This window comes from Crocuta crocuta, unplaced genomic scaffold (genome assembly GCF_008692635.1).
Source record: "Crocuta crocuta isolate KB4526 unplaced genomic scaffold, BGI_CrCroc_1.0 scaffold10, whole genome shotgun sequence".
Classification (NCBI taxonomy): Eukaryota; Metazoa; Chordata; class Mammalia; order Carnivora; family Hyaenidae; genus Crocuta; species Crocuta crocuta.
Genome location: NW_027527551.1, coordinates 2,214,602 through 2,232,875, shown reverse-complemented (window position 1 = coordinate 2,232,875; position 18,274 = coordinate 2,214,602). Strand labels below are relative to the sequence as shown.

Sequence of the window (18,274 nt, the reverse complement as noted above, 5' to 3'; positions counted from 1 at the left end):
AGGGGCTTTAAGTGTGGACTGAATAACTAGGAGCCGTACATTCTGAATAATACAGTTCTACATCCTTTTCCTGGCAGTCACACATCCCCTGTTCACCTCCAGGAGTGTGATGACCACAGGCAGCTTCTCCTTCCTGTGTCAGGGCTGCAAGAATGACAGTGGGGTCCACACAGATCCCAGCACCATGAGACTCAGCTTCCTCCCAACACCTCCTTCCTTGAGTGGCTCCTCCCATCTACTAAGCACCGTGGGTGGTAGGGAGACCAAGATGTTAATGGTATATCTGGAAGAGAGCACATGAAAAGAGGCATAATGATAGGGCTGGTTTCTCCCTCTGTGTGAGGGGAAACAAATCTCATGAGAATTTATAGTTCATGTTTTGCCACAGAGCTGAGCTCTCACTATCCCCAAGGCCTTTGAGATGAAAGACGACAGTAACGCTCATTTCTCCCTTGGCTGTTCACACATCATCAGTCACTGAGGTTCCACCTCAAGCCTTTCATCTAGAAATACATTGAGGTTAATGAATTCAGGGTATCAAAATAATAAGCCACAGAGCTTTGGTGTTCAGGCCTTTCAGTTAAACAGTGTAAGGCCCAGGACACCAAGAATCCCCAGTGAAGATGGACAAACAGGTAGCGATATCTTGGGGGGGGGGTGATAGGAAAGATAATCCCTTTTTAATTCAGTCCAACAAATATTTATCTAGGCTTGCTCTGGGAGAGCACTGTGCTGGGTCCCAGGAGGAGAAAAAATTTGCTTCCTATCCTCAGAGACTTTGGCGGAAATTTGGTGTCGGTCAGACTTCAGGCTTTGAAGTCACTGAGCCCAGTGTATAAAGGTGCTTGAGAGAGAAACTGTCACATACAGGACCTGAGTAAAGGGTTTTCTTTTATTCCAGAAGCTTTGCTCTAGGTGCCCTCACAAGGAGTGAGTCCCAGGTCCTGGCTGTGTCTCTGCACTGTGCTGCCAGAGATGACAGAAGGCAGGCACCTTTTTGGGCCTTTGCTAAAGTTTGCTCCTTATACCTCAACCCTCTGTGTTCCTTCTCTCCAGGATGCTTATCTTCAGCCAAAGCTGAGCCTCCTAGATGCTGCCTGCCTTGATTTCTCAGATCCATCCCTGGTCTATCCTGTCCTGATACCGCCCGGCCTGTTCTCATACCTCTGGGCTATGTCAGTTTTACTATTGAAATAACCTCTGATATCTCCAGCTCCAGGCAAGTCAGTCTTCTTAAACCTTGCCTTTGATTATGTCATGCCTGCTCTGAAACCATCCATGACTCCCATGGCCTCTAAATTCAGATGAAACCTCAACCTGAGGGTCTTAGCTTGGCATGATGCAGCCCAGCCCACCTTTTAAGTTGTACTTTCTTCCCACCAGTGTGAAACATACCAGCCTTAGTGGCCCGACCCTTAGTGGACTAACTGCATTCCTTGACTATATTCTGGCCTTTCCTTCTTGTGTCCTTTGCTCTTGTTGAACTTTGATGGGATTTCAGCATAGGAAGTTAGAGGGAGATGGAAAAAGATGACTTAAGGAACATGAACAAATACATAGTTGGGGGTGGGGGAGTGGAGACCAAAGAGGAGACATGTCTGGTTACTAGATATTGGGCACTTAGAGTTCCAGAATTATAGCTCCTAGAGAGGAAACTCAGTGGATCATCTGGTCTACCCCTGGTCTTCAGGTTGGGAAAATATTTTCGTTTTCGTTTTATAAATTAGACTACTAAGGCCCAGAATATTTAAGTGATATAAATGGAGGTAAGGGGAAAAAAGTTTAGACAAACAAATTGGTGTCATCCTACAGAATCCTTTGAAGCCAGATTAAAACATAATCAATTCAGTCACTGATGGAGACTATGGAAAGCTTTCACTGGGGCAATGACATAATTAGAACTATTTGGGGCAGTGTTTTAAAACTGTAGGATATGTCCCATTAGTGGGCCACAAGGTCAATTTCTTGGATCATAAATTTAAAAAATGTGAGAGTACAGTATTGCTTTGAAAGCTTAATATNCGTCTAAGCCACCCAGGCGCCCCAAATATATTTCTTACTGGGTGTCATGGCCGAAAAAGTTTTAAAGCCCCAGTTTTAGGAAGATTTATCTGGTGGCAAATCATAGGCTGAATTATAGGTGCAAGGGAGGAGATGAAGCAGGGAATTCTAGTTGGGATGCTGTTGTCATACCCCAAGTGGGCATTAAGAAGGATCTAAAAGGGATGGAGAAGCCATGGGAAGGGAAAGGAGGGGAAGGCGTGAAAATTCTGTGAGGTAAGAGTCTTAGGATATGAGGATTAGGATTGTGGGGGCTCCAAGGGAGGGGGAAGAAACAGTCAGGGTTGACTGAAAGTCACACTCAGGTGCTTGGGAAAATGCCGGTACCCACATCCAAGGAGGGAAGTTGGGTGAAGGAGCTGGTTTGAGGACCAGCATGAAAGACAGATGGAAAGACGCACAGCCACTGTCTGGTACTGGATCAGTCAGGGTCCCAGCAGGAAAAAGAATCCACTGAGATGGTTCCATTACAAAGACCTGAAGGAAGGGAGGACGTCCACGGCTGTTAGCAGGCTGAGGGGAGCCCACTTGTATGAGGAGGAGCCCTGAAATTAACCTCCGTAGGAAGCTCTTCCTGTCAGATTCCTTTGCGACCCAAGCTTACAGGGCACCGCGTCTCTACTCTTCTACCCCTCGCCCCTGAGATGAGTCCATGACTGCTCATTGGTTTGTCACTACCATTGCTCCCACAGCTGCTATTATTTCTACCCTCACCATCACCACAAGCAAACTTCCATTGAATCCTCAGCTTGTGCCAAAGGCTTTACATGTGTGATTTCATTCAATCTCATTTACCTCGTGAGTTGGTCCTATCCTCATTCCAACATTACAGATAAAGAAGTAGAAACTCAGGGACACTTAAAAAACCAAGTTCACACAATTAGTAAGTGGCAAAGCTGTAATATAAAGCCAGGGAGTCTGATTTCCTGACCACTCTTAATCACTGCAGTGTACTGCTAATTACTGAGAAATAGAAGATAACAAAGGTAGCAAATGACGGGGCAGGTAACCACAGCAAAACAGTGTTATAGTAGCTGGTGATGTCATACTTGGACGCAAGTGGGACCAGGCATCTTGTGCTCCTGCATCGCTAATTCCTTTTTAGATGCTCTAGTGGGACTTGTTGGTTTAGGTTTTATCTAGAAAATCATCCTCCTCCTCACCCACTGCCTCAGGGTTGAATACTAGAGTCGTAATCTCCAATTTCAGACAGGGGAGGGATTGGGTTGCTCTGGTTGCCTGACTGTGGCCTATGTAGCCTCTTCCAGAAAATTCTAAGATTTCACTCTCCTTAGGGCCTCTTGGTTGCCTTTTGGCCCTTCTGCTCTGCAGTTGTTTGAATCTAATCCAGGTTGGGTACCCAGGAATTCCCCCTCAGGGCCTCTGGCCCCCACACCAACCAGAGTTGCCCTTCTTTGCATGAACCAGCTCCCATCACTGTGCAATGTGCCTGTGGTATGCGTTACCCAACTAAGAGTTAAGGTTGGTTCTGCCTTTAATCCGACTTCACACAGTCCAAGTAACTTTCTGGATCTCACTTTTCCAGCAGCTGAGTGGCCTCTGCCAGTATCCTAGGACCTGTGTGCCTTCCACCTGTACCTCCAACATTCCCCACTGACCACCATCTTATGCATTCACTAGGTCTCAACCTCTCACTAGGTCCTTTATTCAAATTGGAAGGGCCTGACATCCTATTTGGCTCATTGATGTGAGTCCTGTGAGGATTAAGCAAGGCTCCAGCTCATGCCAAAGCCCCGTGTTCTCTCCAAGTTGCCTTGTGATGACTCACTGCCCTCACGTCCAGGCCTTCCTACCCTACTTTATTTTAGGAAATGACTTTTGAAAATGGTCTAAGTTTTTTCTTTAACAATGGAAAAGTAATTTTTACCCACAGGGAGCAAGAATGATAATCCCCAATGCTGGTAATAACACACACACACACACACATGCACACACACATACACACATGCTCAAAAAAGGAGCTTTCTAAAACCAGTTTTAAAGGAAGGACACAGGTAAGGCTCTCCTGGTGAAGTGGTGGAGTGGTAACTACAGTAAAACCTTGGTCTGTGAGCATAATTCGTTCTGGAAACACGCTTATAATCCAAAGCACAAATTTCCCCATAAGAAATAATGGAAACTCAGATGATTCATTCCAAAAAAATATTCATATAAAAATGGTTATAATACTATAATATATTATAAAATAATAAAGAAAATACAAAATATAAAGAAAAATAAACAAATTAACTTGCACTTACCTTTGAAAACCTTCGTGGCTGGTGTGAGGAAGACAAAAGAGAGGAGGGTTATTGTGTAGGATGACTTTCACAATCACCAATGGAATCACTGCTATCTATTGGCTCAATGGAATTTTTCTGCATGGGGGCCATTGTACATGCTCACACAGATGTTAACTACAGCACAGTATTAATAAACTCTTGTCATATACTGTATGTAACATAACTGGCAATAAAGCAGCAGAGGAAAGGGTCTGTATCTGCAGGCAGCCTGACCTAGAATGAAGCAAAGCATTCCTAAGCTTACTCTTGTATGGAAAAGCAAAGGGCTGTCCATAAATGCTTTGAAATGACAAAAAATGCACTAGTGCCAGTGTGGGCGCCTTCCTGTGTTCTGAAAAATCACTGATTTCTGCCAAACACCGTGGCCTGAGATCAAGCATGGGAGATGATCACCCACAGTCCTGCAGCAAGAGAGAGACAGAGAGAGAGAGAGAACCATCAGTTCAGTTGTGATCATGTGACATTTGACATATTTACTACTCCTATTGCAAGACCTCTCTCGTTTATCAAGTTAAAATATATTGGAAATGTTTGCTTGTCTTATAGAACACTCGCAAAACAAGTTACCTGCAATCCAAGGCTTTACTGTACTTTGTTTCTGTTGCTTCCACAGATAGAGAAAGTGCTTCCAACTGGCTAGGAAAAAAACAAGGCAGTTCAGAAGAATGTAAGTCTGAAATAAACAACTGTCAGGAAGAAAAAAAATCTACTTTAAGGGCCAAGTCTCTATGCCCAAATTATGTTTTAGGATGTGGGTTATGAACATTTTATTAGTATAAGTTCTTCAGACAAATCTTAATGAATCCTAATTTTAAAATATTTACAAAATAATTTATTGCATATGTTTTAAGGTAGAACTTATTTAGCTTATAATTGAACTTATATTCAATTATAAAGATAACATATGAAGGAAAATTACTGTTTTGATGAATGCCAAAATTCAAAACAATTAATATAAATATAACCATTGCAATTTTAGATCAAGCTCAACATTTAATTTACTTCTATATATTATTTTAGTTGCAAGGAGTAAACAAATATATACATATATATATTTATTTTTTAAATCAGTTTGCTTTGTCATCCATTGTATAAACAGACCCAGAAGTTTGAAAAAGGAATATTAAAACATTTTTAAATTTCTAAGTCAAATCATTAAGATTGTTGAATTTCTTGTCTTAGATACAGAAATGGAATATCTAATACTTTTTAAATGCTTATTTATGTATTTTAATAGAAAAAAGAGATTGCAAGAAGGAGAGGGGCACAGAGAAAAGGAGAGAGAGAAAGAATCCCAAACAGGCTCCATGCTACCAGCACAAAACCTAACATAGGGCTCAAACCCATGAACTGTGAGATCATGACCTGAGCCGAAGTCAAGAGTCGGACGTTTAACTGACTGAGCCACCCAGGCACTCCTACCCAACGCTTTTTATAAGCAGGAGAGCTATGTGGCAGGTTATACATTTCTTTGTAAAAACCCACTGAGACCTAACATGGACTAAATAGGTGCTTTTGAGCCTTGTGTATGACAGTTGACTTAGCACTGCATTCTTGGGACAGACATAAAAGGCCAGTGCATACCCATAACCTTCCTAATCAATGGCCTATGACTAACTAGTCTATGGTAATAGAATCAGATTAGTGGTGAGTGGCAGGGTAGCAAGGGCTAATGACTTTGAAAGGGGCACAAGGGAACTTTCTGAAATGCTAAACATTGTATAAACCTTGATTTGGGTAGTGGTCATATGGAGTGCATATATGTGAAAATTCATGAGCTATGCACTTAAGAATTGTGCATTTTACTGTAGGCAAATTATACTTCAAATCCCTGTTAGCCAAAAGACACAGAGACAGAGAGAGAGGCAGAGAGAGAAACAGAGAGAGGAAAGGAGGGAGGAACCAAGATTTGCTCAAAATTTTGTCAGCAGAAATTTACATGCCAGGGAAACCAATTTGACAATAAACTATTTGTAAAAATAAATAAATAAATAAATAAATAAATAAATAAAAATACAAAATAAAAAAATAAAACAAAGGGAAATAAGTATGAAATCTGTAAAAAAAAATACATACACACACACAAAGAAATTTACATGCCAGTGTTTCTATTGTGCTATGTGTTTTTTTTTTATTTTATTTTATTTTTTTAATGTTTTATTTATTTCTAGGAGAGAGAGAGAGAGAGAGACAGCGTGAGCAGGGGAGGGTCAGAGATAGAGGGAGTCACAGACTGAAACAGGCTCCAGGCTCTGAGCTAGCAGTCAGCACAGAGCCCGACGCGGGGCTCGAACCCACGAACGGCGAGATCATGACCTAAGCGAAAGTCGGACGCTTAACCGACTAAGCCACCCAGGCGCCCCATATTGTGCTATGTGTTTTAATTTGGTAGCTAGCTAACATTTTTTAAAAGTAGGTTCCACCCAACATGCGACTTGAACTCACAACTCTGAGATCAAGAACTGTATGCTCTACTAATGAGCCACCCAGGTGCCCTGTGTGTATTTTTAATTATAGTTTAAAAAAATAGTTTAAAATGTGTTTTTAAAACGAAACCCAAGTACACAGTTGGCCCTTGAACGACATGGTGGTTAGAGGCACTTACCTCCTATGCAGTTGAAAGCCCACCTATAACTTTTGACTCCTTAAAAGTTAACAACTAATAGCCTACTCTTGACCAGAAGCCTCACCAATAATATCACCAGTCAATTAGCATGTATTTAGTGTGTTATATATATTATGTATTGTATCCTCACCGTAAAATATGCTAGAGAAAGGAAAATGTTATTAAAAATCGTAAGGGAAAGAAGATAAATTTACAATACTGTACTGTATTTATTGAAAAAAAATCTGTGCATAAGTGGACCCACAAAGTTCAAACTCATGTTGTTCAAAGGTCAGCTGTATAAAAAAATAAAATTCAAATCAAATATATTTAAAAGATGAAAGTCAAACTATGACCTCTCAATCACTCCTGGCAATCTTTGACAAATCAGGGAAGATTTAAGAAGCACTAGGTGACCAGGGATGACAAAGAACAGTATGCACAGACCTGTGGAAAGCACATTGGCTTTTGTACATACAAATTTGGTTCAAATCCTAATTCTGCCAGTTACCTAAGGTCTGGTAGCTAGTACCCTATCAAATACATAGCACCAGTTTTTTCATCTGTACAATGGGTACACTACCACCTGCTCTGAGTTGTTGGGGGAGTGAGAACATAGTCAAAGTGTCCGACACATTTAGCCAGCCTCCCAAAAGTGCTAGTTCTCATCTCTTCTGTATCCCATATACTGGACTGAGAGAGGATCTAACTGCCTTTAGAAAGTGTGTCTCTTAACTTGTTTTTCCAGAGGCAAAGATGGACTTGCATCTGTCTGTCCGCAGCCACACCCGACCCTCCTTGCCACCAGTGACACATTTGCAAGATTGTACACAGGCCCCACACGGAAACATTTAACGCAAGTAGAGGTACTGGCCATCCTTATTTTAGAAAGAAAATGACCAGGATTTGAGTGGAGCAGACAAGCCAGCCCAGGCCCTGGCCCCCAACCACAGGAGCAGAAGAGAAATCTGTCAAAAGATGGGGAGAATTTCTCTTATCTTCCTGGGTTTCTCCTTCCTTTTCTTCTCTGTCTCTCCTCAGCACAGCTCAGGACACAGGAGAAAAATACCCAAAGGCAAAAAGGCAGAGAGCGTCTGTCTCCCCATACTTTGATGGTGAGAGTGAAAACAATTGTCTCATGGCTTATGAAATGCCAGGTTTAAGATGTCCGGTTGGGGAGGTAGGGTGTGGCCATCACACCAGTGTGTTAGTCTTGGCATTCTTTGCTTCTTGCAAGCTCCCACCTTTTGGTCTACTAGAAGCATTTCTACATAAGGATGAACATTTAGTTTGATCTCAGGGCCAGGTGTCTGCCTCCAGACCACTGCCTGAAAGGAATGGATTTGAGCCTCGAAGAAAAGCAGTTAGGCCTGTTTCAACTTGTCCATGTGACCCTTCATGCTCCAGTACACATGTCTCTCAGGCTGCTGCTGACCCCTAATAAAATGGATCCTGGTCTTCCAGTTTCAGAGACTGACACAATTATGCCCTTGAAACAGATCTCAGTATCAAAGCTATCAAACCACTCCTCCTCTCTGCCTGGGTTCTCAGGGGTATGAAGGGCTACCTTCTGCTTCAGTAAATTCTATCCATGTAGGAGTTCAAGACCAAGAGTAGTTAAGCCTGGAGACCAGAGGCTGGCAAGACACTTGCTTGGGTCCGTGCCTTCCTTCTGCCAGAGCCTTCAGGTCCCAGAAGAGGCTGGTCCTGGTTAGCTACGGGCTAACCTGACCTTGTGTAGCTCTAACTGGCCTGAGTTTGGAGCTGTGGTTCTGTATGCCTTTTATTTCATGCTCACAGCGCTGCTGAATGCCTTTGTGAACTGGCCTTGAAAAGTATTACAGAATCCACAGTCAAGATATTCTCTGCCTGGACTCTGTTTGCTTGTTATGTTGCAAGAATGTGGCCCAACAGCCTCCACACCCTGATGACTCAGCCTAGTGCTAATGAGTTGTGTTTTCCAAGCCCTCCTGGGGGGGCAGCACTTTCTCTAATGTTGGCCATGTACTGCCCCTCCAGGCCTCAGTACAGGCTGCCCGGGAGTGACCCCGGATGGGAGTTAGAAATGCTCCCCACAGGTAGGCAGAAGGAAAGGAAAGATGAATTCTGGTGCCACTCCTCAACATTGCAGTCACTCTTGGCCCTTCCCAGGCACAGCCCAGGAGGTTTAAGTTAGAGGTTAGGAAGACCTTACAAAATGGGATTGATTTTGAAGAGAGGGGGCAGAGTGGCTACCTCTTAGACAAAAGGCAGTCGATAGCCCCCTACAGGTCATGTGAAGAAGCCTGGCGTTGGTCTTTGATTTGTGGGGCATTCAATTTGCTGGGGAGAAAAATCTGACTGTTAAGCTTCTGGGGGACAAACCAGAGGAAGTTATATAATTAACAATTCAGAGATTCTTAGAATCTTTGGCCAAAAAAAGAAATGACAGAGAAAAATCACTGTGCTCTCGAGCCATGGCAGAAGGCCAAGCATTGAATAATGGCCATAGAAGAGATATTAGTGAATTATGTTTAAATGTATCTTTCTCTTTGGAAAGAGATTGCTTAGGGAAAGTTTATGCCTTAATTACTACTCTTACTAAAAGGGAAAATCTTAACCGATTTTATGTTAAAATCTTTGCACCTTAAACTCTTTTACCAGATTTTAAAAATTCAGGCCTCCTTGCAAAAGTGCAAATGCATTTCTGTTTCCTGATGGGCTATACCAAAAGTAGAAGATTTAAACAAGAGCCTGTTTTATGAAGAGATAAAATCCGAACCCAGTTCTTCTCCGTTGCATGCTATGAATCATCTGACACAAAACCGCTGTAAGGCGTCTCTGCTGTAAGGACAGGATGGCCTTGCCAGAAACTGCACCCACATTGCAGTCTAGTCACTGACAGAATTTATATAATACTTGTGCATGCCAATTTAAGCCTACCCTGTAGGTGGCCCCCCTCCCCTCCTGCAGGCCCTGAAATGGTCACACTTGGGGCTGGCTCTGGCCCCAGCAGGAAACACAGGCCTCCTGGCTGCTGACCACACCCAGAGGTTTGTTTGCTTGTTTCATTTTGGGGGAGATCCTTTTATTTTGATATAATTTCAATTTTACCAAAAAATTACATGAGCAATACAAGGAACTTCTACGACCTCTGATTTGTTTGTTTGCATTTTTGCCTTATTTGCATTATCATTCTATCTCTCTCCCTCCCACTCTCCTCTCCCATTGAAGATGGAGATGTGCCCCTATTGGCTCCAGTATGAATTTCCAGCATTCTCTTAATAACTACAGTACAGTTATACAATCAGGCAATTAAGCATCAATACAATACTACTATGTCTTTCATTAATTGCTCCCAAAATGTCCTTACTTTTTTTCCTCCCCTGAGCCCAGGATCAAATCCAAGATTATATACAGCATTTAGTTGTCAGGTCTATTTATTTTCCTTTTTTCTGGGACATTTCTTCAGACTTTCATTGTGTTCTTGACCTTAACATTTAAAAAAAGTACAGACCAGTATTTTGTAGAATGTCTTTCAGTTTGGGTTTGTCTCATGTTTTCTCATGATTAGATTCAGGTTATATATTTTTGGCAGGAATATCACAGAGTAGATAGTGTGCTTCTCTCCAAGCATCCTAATTGGGGGTATATGATATGGGACATTGGTTTGTAACAACACAGTGATCTTAGCCCTGATAACTTGATAGAGTGGTATCTGGTGCTGGGAAGTGATTATTTTTCTCTTTCAATAAGTCATTGGGTGAGGGGGCATACTTTACATCTCTGTAATTATCCTATTTTTAAAAAGTTTTTATTTAAATTCCAGTTAGTTGACATACAATGTTATATTAGTTTCAGGCATGCAATATAGCCATCGAACACTTCCATACATCACCCAGTGCTTATCATGACAAATGCCCTCCTTCATCCCCATCACCTATTTAACCCATTCCCCCACCCACCTCCCCTCTGGTAACCATCAGTTTGTTCTCTATAGCTCAGAGTCTGTTTCTTGATTTATTTCTGTCTCTTTTTCCCCCTATGATTATTTGTTCTATCTCTTAAATTTCACATATGAGTGAAATCATACGCTGTTTGTCTTTCTCTGAGTGACTTATTTTCCTTAGCATAATACACTCTAGCTCCCTCCATGTTGTTGCAAATGGCAAGATTTCATTCTTTTTTATGGCTGAGTAATAGTCCAGTGTGTGTGTGTGTGTGTGTGTGTGTCTTTATCCACTCATTAGTAAATGGACATTTGGCTCTTCCCATAATTTGGTTGTTGTAGAGAATGCTGCTATAAACATCAGGGTGCATGTATCCCTTAGAATTAGTATTTTTGTATTCTCTTTTCTTTAATTTTTAAATTTTATTTATTTATTTTTGACAGAGACAGAGACAGAGTGAGTGGGGGAGGGGCAGAGAGAGAGGGAAAGAGAGAATCCCAAGCAGGCTTTGTACCACCAGCAGAGAGCCCAACGTGGGCATTAAACCCACAAAACCGTAAGATCATAACCTGAGCTGAAACCAAGAGTTGATCACTTAACCAACTGAGCCACCCAGGCACCCCAGTATTTTTTAATTCTTTGGGTAAATACCTAGTAGTGCGATAGCATATCCTTTTTTTTTTTTTTTTTTTTTTTTAAGTAGGCTCAATGACCAATGTGGGACTTGAACTTGTGACACTGGTATCAAAGGTTACATGCTCTACCAACTGAGCCAGTCAGGTGTGCCTATAATTATCCTTTTTTAAATCAAACTTTTACCCATCCATTTTGGCATCCTTTGATGACTCTCATTTTGCATTCTACTGTAATGAAGAGGTTTCCCTTAACATCTATCTACCTATCTATCTATCTATCTATATCAATATGATTCATATGCTATCAGTGGGGCATAATGCATTACAAAAATTATTTATTTTGATGTTCAGATTATTCCAGATTAGGGAGTGGGATCCCCTTCAAGCTGGCGTCTGAGTCTTTTTGAACATATTTTCATGATTCTTTGAGCAGTTCCTTACCTTCTGGGAAAATAAGATGTTCCAGGCTCATCCTCTACTTTCCTTGCCCGCAGCCCCAGAATAAGCCATTTCTCAAGAATCTCTGGTTCCTTTAGTGGGTAATGGTGATTAGAAACCAAGATCTGGGTGCCAAATGTGCTCATTCTTACTGGTGTGTCACTGTTTCTAGGCCTCTTAGCAGACAGAAGTAGGTAATATTACATACACAAATAGAAATAGATACATATAGAGAGGCATAGATATATATATATTAGAAATATGTTGGAGATATATATGACATAGAGTTATACTAGTAACTCCAATTACTTTTTTTAAAAATTTTTTAATGTTTATTTATTTTTGAGAGAGAGAGAGAAGCAGTGCGAGCCAGGGAGGGACAGAGAGAGAGGGAGATACAGAGTGTGAAGTGGAATCCAGGCTCTGAGCTGTCAGCACAGAGCCCAACGTGGGGCTCAAACCTGTGAACTGTTATATCATGACCTGAGCCAAAGTCAGACACTTAACCGGCTGAGCCACCCAGGTGCCCCTAGTAACTCCAATTCTGATACAACAAATGCATTTTCCGTATTTGTAATTTCTTTCCCCAACACTTAGATATCTGGCTCAAGCTTAAGAATACACAAACTGTAGTTTCAGAATTACTAATCCATAGCACCAGTAAAAGTAAGCCCAATAAGAGTTTAATTCGTTTATAATTTTGAGGGGTAAAACTTAACATACATTGAAGTACACAAACTACAAGTCTACAATTGAATGACTTTCGACAAATGAATATACCTGTGTAACCCACACTTTTTTCAAGACACAGGACACTCATCTCTGTATCTTCTCAGAAAGTCCCCTCATGTTTCTTCTCAGTCAGCAACACCCCCACTCCCCAAACCAGAGGCAACCACTTTTCCAGTATTTTGTTTAATCTGTAGACCACTCTTGGCTCCCCTGGTTCCGAACACCCATCTGCAACTTGGACCCTCCTCTGTGCTCTTCCCCCCGAGGCTTGTGCCACCATAGTACCTGGCCTTAGATTTTGTTTTGTCTACTCTTTATCGGCAATGCCAGATTTGATTTCCAGTTCTGCTTCTAGTCTTCCCTGATCCCTTGTGCCAATGAATCTGCCCCTCCTCTGCACTACATGTTGATTTGTTCTTGCACTAGTCTACACTCCTCATTCTTCCTGGGCTTTTGGTCTAGTCCCAAAAGACCTCTGGCCTGGAATGTGCTTCGAGGATAACACAATCTACCAAAGATAGTTTCATAAAAAGGCACATAATTTCATGAAAAGGCTCCTTAAGATTTGGTAGTATCGCCCTGTCTGGTCCTGCTTGATGCCTGGATTCTGAGCCACACTTGTAATTCTGTTTCTAACTCTTGCTTTCTTGCACCACTTGGGTGACTGTCATAATCCTTCCTTCATATGACAGCTGGAGCCAGAAGCTGATGAGGCTTTTCTCACGAGGGCATCTTGTGAGCCTGACTATGATAGACAGAAACCATGTATCTTGTGGGTATTTAGTACATGTGAAACCACTCAGCCCACCACCAAATGTGGCAAAAGGCCAGAGTTTGGAGCACAGGGAGAGAAAGTGGGTGGGTCCCAAGCACCCTGTCAATGCTTAATGAATAGCTCCCTTTCAGTAGTGTTCAGCCTCGCCAGAGCTATAGAGTGTAGGGTAGAAACTAAGGTGAGGTCTCAGAACCAGGAAGTCACGCCCATGTTAATATTTGGAAAACAGTGGGGTTATAATAGCTTCTTTTCCAGGCTTCCTAATGAAAAGGGTTAGTGTGGTTCAGTCATGAAAGCTTCTGAAAAGACTCTTTGACACAAAGGCTCTGAGCTCCACTCTTCATGTTGGTCCTTGGTTATGTTAGCAGTTTAATAAGCAGTTGCTTGTTCTGCCTTTTGTGTGCTTGGATCCCCTGCAACAAAGCTCTGAGCTCCTTGAGGGACGTGACCGCATTGGACATTTTTCTGTCTTCCTCCTGTCTCAGCACCAGCTCCTTGTCAAGTGACAGGAGATACTTCTGTTCAGTAGATACTTCTGACTTGAACTAAGTCTTCCTAATCACCTTAATGATACATCCCTCCATAGTATCCCTGTTCCTAGTGTGGTACCAAGCACAGAGGATGTACTCTAATTGGCCGAGTAAATCATGAACTAATTCCACTAATTGTTGTCGAGTCACGTGTTATTCCTCTCAGGAGTCTGTGTTTTAGAAGAGGGCAACGATGAATGGGCAATGCTTAATAACCCAAGTGGAATTAGCCTAATAGTGGAATTACAGGCAACACAGCACCAGATGAGGATGTTCATGAGCAGGGGGCTCTTTGGTTCCCCACTAATCATACCACATCAATATGTTACCCTTCTTTTGAGATCTTGAGAATGTTGGGCCAGAAAAGGATTGTTATATTCTGCTGATGGACCCTTTTTGCTGTCTGCTTTTTCCTGAGCTTCCCTGTCCTATTCAATTTGCATTTGTTTCCTTTGGCCCAACAGCAAATTAGCTGTAGCACCTTCTCCTAAAGAGCCAGAATCTTCCTAGTAATAAAACTTTTTTAAAGTTTATTAATTTATTTTCAGAAGGAGAGAGCACATGAGCAGGGGAGGGGCAGAGAGAGAGTGAGAGAGAGAGAATTATGAGACCATAGAGCTTGATTTCACGAACTGTGAGATCATGATCTGAGCCAAAATCAAGAGTCAGATGCTTAATCAACTGAGCCACCCAGGTGTCCCTCATCATTACTAAATTTTGACTTACTCTTACAAATTTTCATTACAATTTTAATTGTCACAATGTGTTCCATGGAGTATATCTATTTAACCGTTCACCTGCCATTTGTTGAACACTTAGTTTGTTTCTGATTTTTAGCTATTAGAAAAGGAAACATAGTAAGAGCACTCTTCACGTCAATTTTCCTTATTTGAGGCATTTAGCTTTCCACCAGGAGAAATTTCCAGAAGTTTTATTACTGCACAAAATAGTATGAAGCTATTTTAGACTCTTAATATTGTCCAATGACTTATCAAAAGACCCTTAGCCAATTTACACTCCTTCTAGAATGGATGAAAGTTTCTGTTTTACCCAGCGTTGGTCATTTGCTGACCTAACAAAACATTTATTCTCTATCTCAACATATATGTCTATATTTGAGGCTTATATATTTTCACAGCTCCCCAGCAATTCTAAGGTGGAGTCTGGGTGGAGAGCCACAGAAGGCTACACTAAAAGTTGCCAAGTGCTGTGGCCCCTGTCCTTCAGCCTCTGGAGATCCCGTGCTCTGATACAAAGACCCAAGGAAAGAGCCCCAAGGAAATGGGCACCGAGGTAAAGAGGAGGTCTCTTCATAAGGCTCAGGGCCAACTTGGCCCAAGTCATCCTCCTTGGGTCTTCTGAGGGAGGGTCCCTTCTCCTCTGGCTGCATAGGGTTGGAGGTGATCCAAAGAGAGCCAAGAGCACATGACCCCAAAGAAAGAGAACAGGAAGTGGGGAAAAAGGAACTATCCTGCATAATCAGGAGCTTGGAGTCTCTCCCCCGGCTCTCAGAGAGTCTCCTTGCCAGCCCTTGGGCCTGAGTCACAGATGCCTCTGGATGTGCTGATCATCCCCATCAAATGTGCCTTCTCCTTGACCCATCCCCATAGTCACAATTTTTAAGTTGCTTTTTTAAATTACAAAAGAACTATTATTGGTCCATCATAAACAAATAATATATAAATAAATATGTCACTATTGGAAAGTTGTCCCTCACCTCCCTATTTCCATTCCTGTCTCCAGGGGTAACGTGATAATAATTTAATGTGTATCTTTCTAGATCTTTTTCTAGTGGGTGTGACTGTGTGCATGCATACAGGATTTTATAATACAGAAATGGAATTACACTATATATAGTTTTCCCTAGCCTGCCTTTATCATTTAACTTCAAGGTGTAGACCACCCTCTGTGTTAGTTAATATACAGCAGCCTCATTCTTTTTCATAGCTGCATGATAATCCATGGTATATGACGATATCATATAATGAACACAGTTTGCTGCTGGTGGCTTCAGTCACCTTTCATTTTTCTCTATAATGACAATGCTGCAAAGAGCTCCTTTTTGTATATATCTTTGTGTCATCTACCTGGCTTTGAGTGTTGCCACTGCCAGAGAAGTATTGGTGTTGAGCTCCAAGTATGCACACCCAGAGGACCTCTGCTACCTCCAGGACTCGTTTAGACCCTGGAAGAACACCACCTTGGTTCAGTCCTGGCCTCTGCTCTCGCCCTGTTGTTCGGTGGTTGTGTTCACAGAATACCTATGGACCAGCCACCAGAATTCTGACAAGCCACCATATCATGGAAAGGTGTAGAAAGTACAGCCTCTGGCCACTGGGAGGAAAGAAAGAGGGACCATTCCTTCACATACAAACCAAATGGAGAGAGTGTGAAAGTGGTTATCTATCTAAGTGGTTCTTAAGAGTCTCAGTCTTTCTCCCCTGAGATAGAGTGTGGGACTGAAACAGCAGTGAATCACTGATGGAGAAGATACAAGAGTTGCAGTGGTGGTAGGATATTTCCAAAGCAGTCGAGAGAGTATGGTGTGTGTGTGTGTGTGTGTGTGTGTGTGTGTGTGTGTGTGTGTGTAACTCTGAACCAAATGTCCTTGGCCCATGGGCAATGATTGCCAACCCTTGATCCAATATGTTGTTATACTTTCGTCCTTTAAAGTTTTCAAGCACCAGGGTGCCTGGGTGGCTCAGTCGGTTGGGTGTCTGACTTTGGCTCAGGTCATGATCTCATAGTTCTTGAGTTCGATTGGGCTCTGTGCTGATACCTCAGGGCCTGGAACCTGCTTCTAATTCTGTGTGTGTCTCTTTCTCTGCTCCTCCCCTGCTTGCACTCTGTCTCTCCCTCAAAAATAAATTTAAAAAATTTTTTTAAATTGAAAAAAAGATTTTCAAGCACCATGGTCCTGCAAGAAGCAGTAAGGGCTGATAAGAAGCAGATGGTACCCTGGATTCCATTTCTGACTTCACCAGGGTCTGGCATGGGATTTGAAATAGTTTTGATCGCTGCCCTATGCCCTATTCCCTAGGATGCAGAGGTTAGTTTTCTTATTTTTCCTGCAAAATGGTGCTAGCGTCATTGTTTGTTAAACATGGGACATGTGTGCTCGCTTTGGTAGCACATCTACTAAAAAAGATTGGAATGATACAGAGAAGATTAGTGTGGCCCCTGTGTAAGGATGACATGCAAATCTGTGAAACCTTTCATAAAAAAATAAAAAGTTTTTAAATGGGACACAGGTAAGAGAGCTTTTTCATTTGGATGAGGTGCTTTCTGTGTTTGGCTTATCCTGCTTAGAGGTTTCCTTCTTCCTTACTTTATGCACATGCAGAAAGAACACATGCTCCTAGTATTGGAGGCAGGGGCTGAACTTTCTGGGTGGCAGCCCTCCTGAAATATATTCTTGCATGCAGAAATACAAAAACCCCTGTTGACCTGCTCTCTCAATGCCTTGGAATCTCTCTGGGGAATCGTGATGTGGTCACTGTTAGAGCAGAGCAACAAACAAATCTGCTGTAATCGAGGATAAGCTACATTTGGGCAGTACTGACATTTGCTCATGGAAAGGTGATTCATTTAGACAAATTGGGGCTTTAAAATTGTTTTCTTGGAGTTTAACAGATACAGAAAAGTCCATGTACTGTAAATGTATAGCTTGGCGAATTTGTACAAAGTGAACACACCTATGTTACCCAGGTAACCACTACGTAGATCAAAAAGTAGAATGTGAGAGGTACCCCAGAAGACCTGTGTACCCCCTCCTTCCCCAGTTGCTAGTCCTTTGAGGTATAACCAGCAACCTAACTTTGAACACTTTATATTTTTGCCTGCTTTTGAACTTTATATATACATGTGAAATTTATTCACATTTTGTATAGATCTTGTTCACTTACTCTCATTGCTATATAGTATTCCATGATAGAAATATGCTACAGAGGGGCACCTGGGTGGCTCAGTTGGTTAAGTGTCCGACTTCGGCTCAGGCCATGATCTCACAGTTTGTGGGTTTGAGCAGCCTGTTTAGGTTTCTGTATCTCCCTCTCTCTGTGACCCTCCCCTGCTCACGCTGTCTCTCTCTCTCAGAAATAAATAAAAAACATTAAAAGAAAGAAGGAAAGAAATATGCAACAGAAAGGTGGCTTGGTCGGTTAAGCATCTGACTCTGGAATTTGGCTCAGGTCATGATCTCACAGTTCGTGGGATCTTTGCTGACAATGCAGAGCCTGCTTGGGATTCTCTCTCTCTCTCCCTCTG

General features: G+C 42.1%; 1 pseudogene; it reads left to right on the top strand.

The window, feature by feature from the left end:
* The first annotated feature begins 17,122 nt into the window (after window positions 1-17,122).
* Window positions 17,123-17,246, top strand: LOC144235866 (U6 spliceosomal RNA; annotated as a pseudogene).
* Window positions 17,247-18,274: the final 1,028 nt, after the last annotated feature.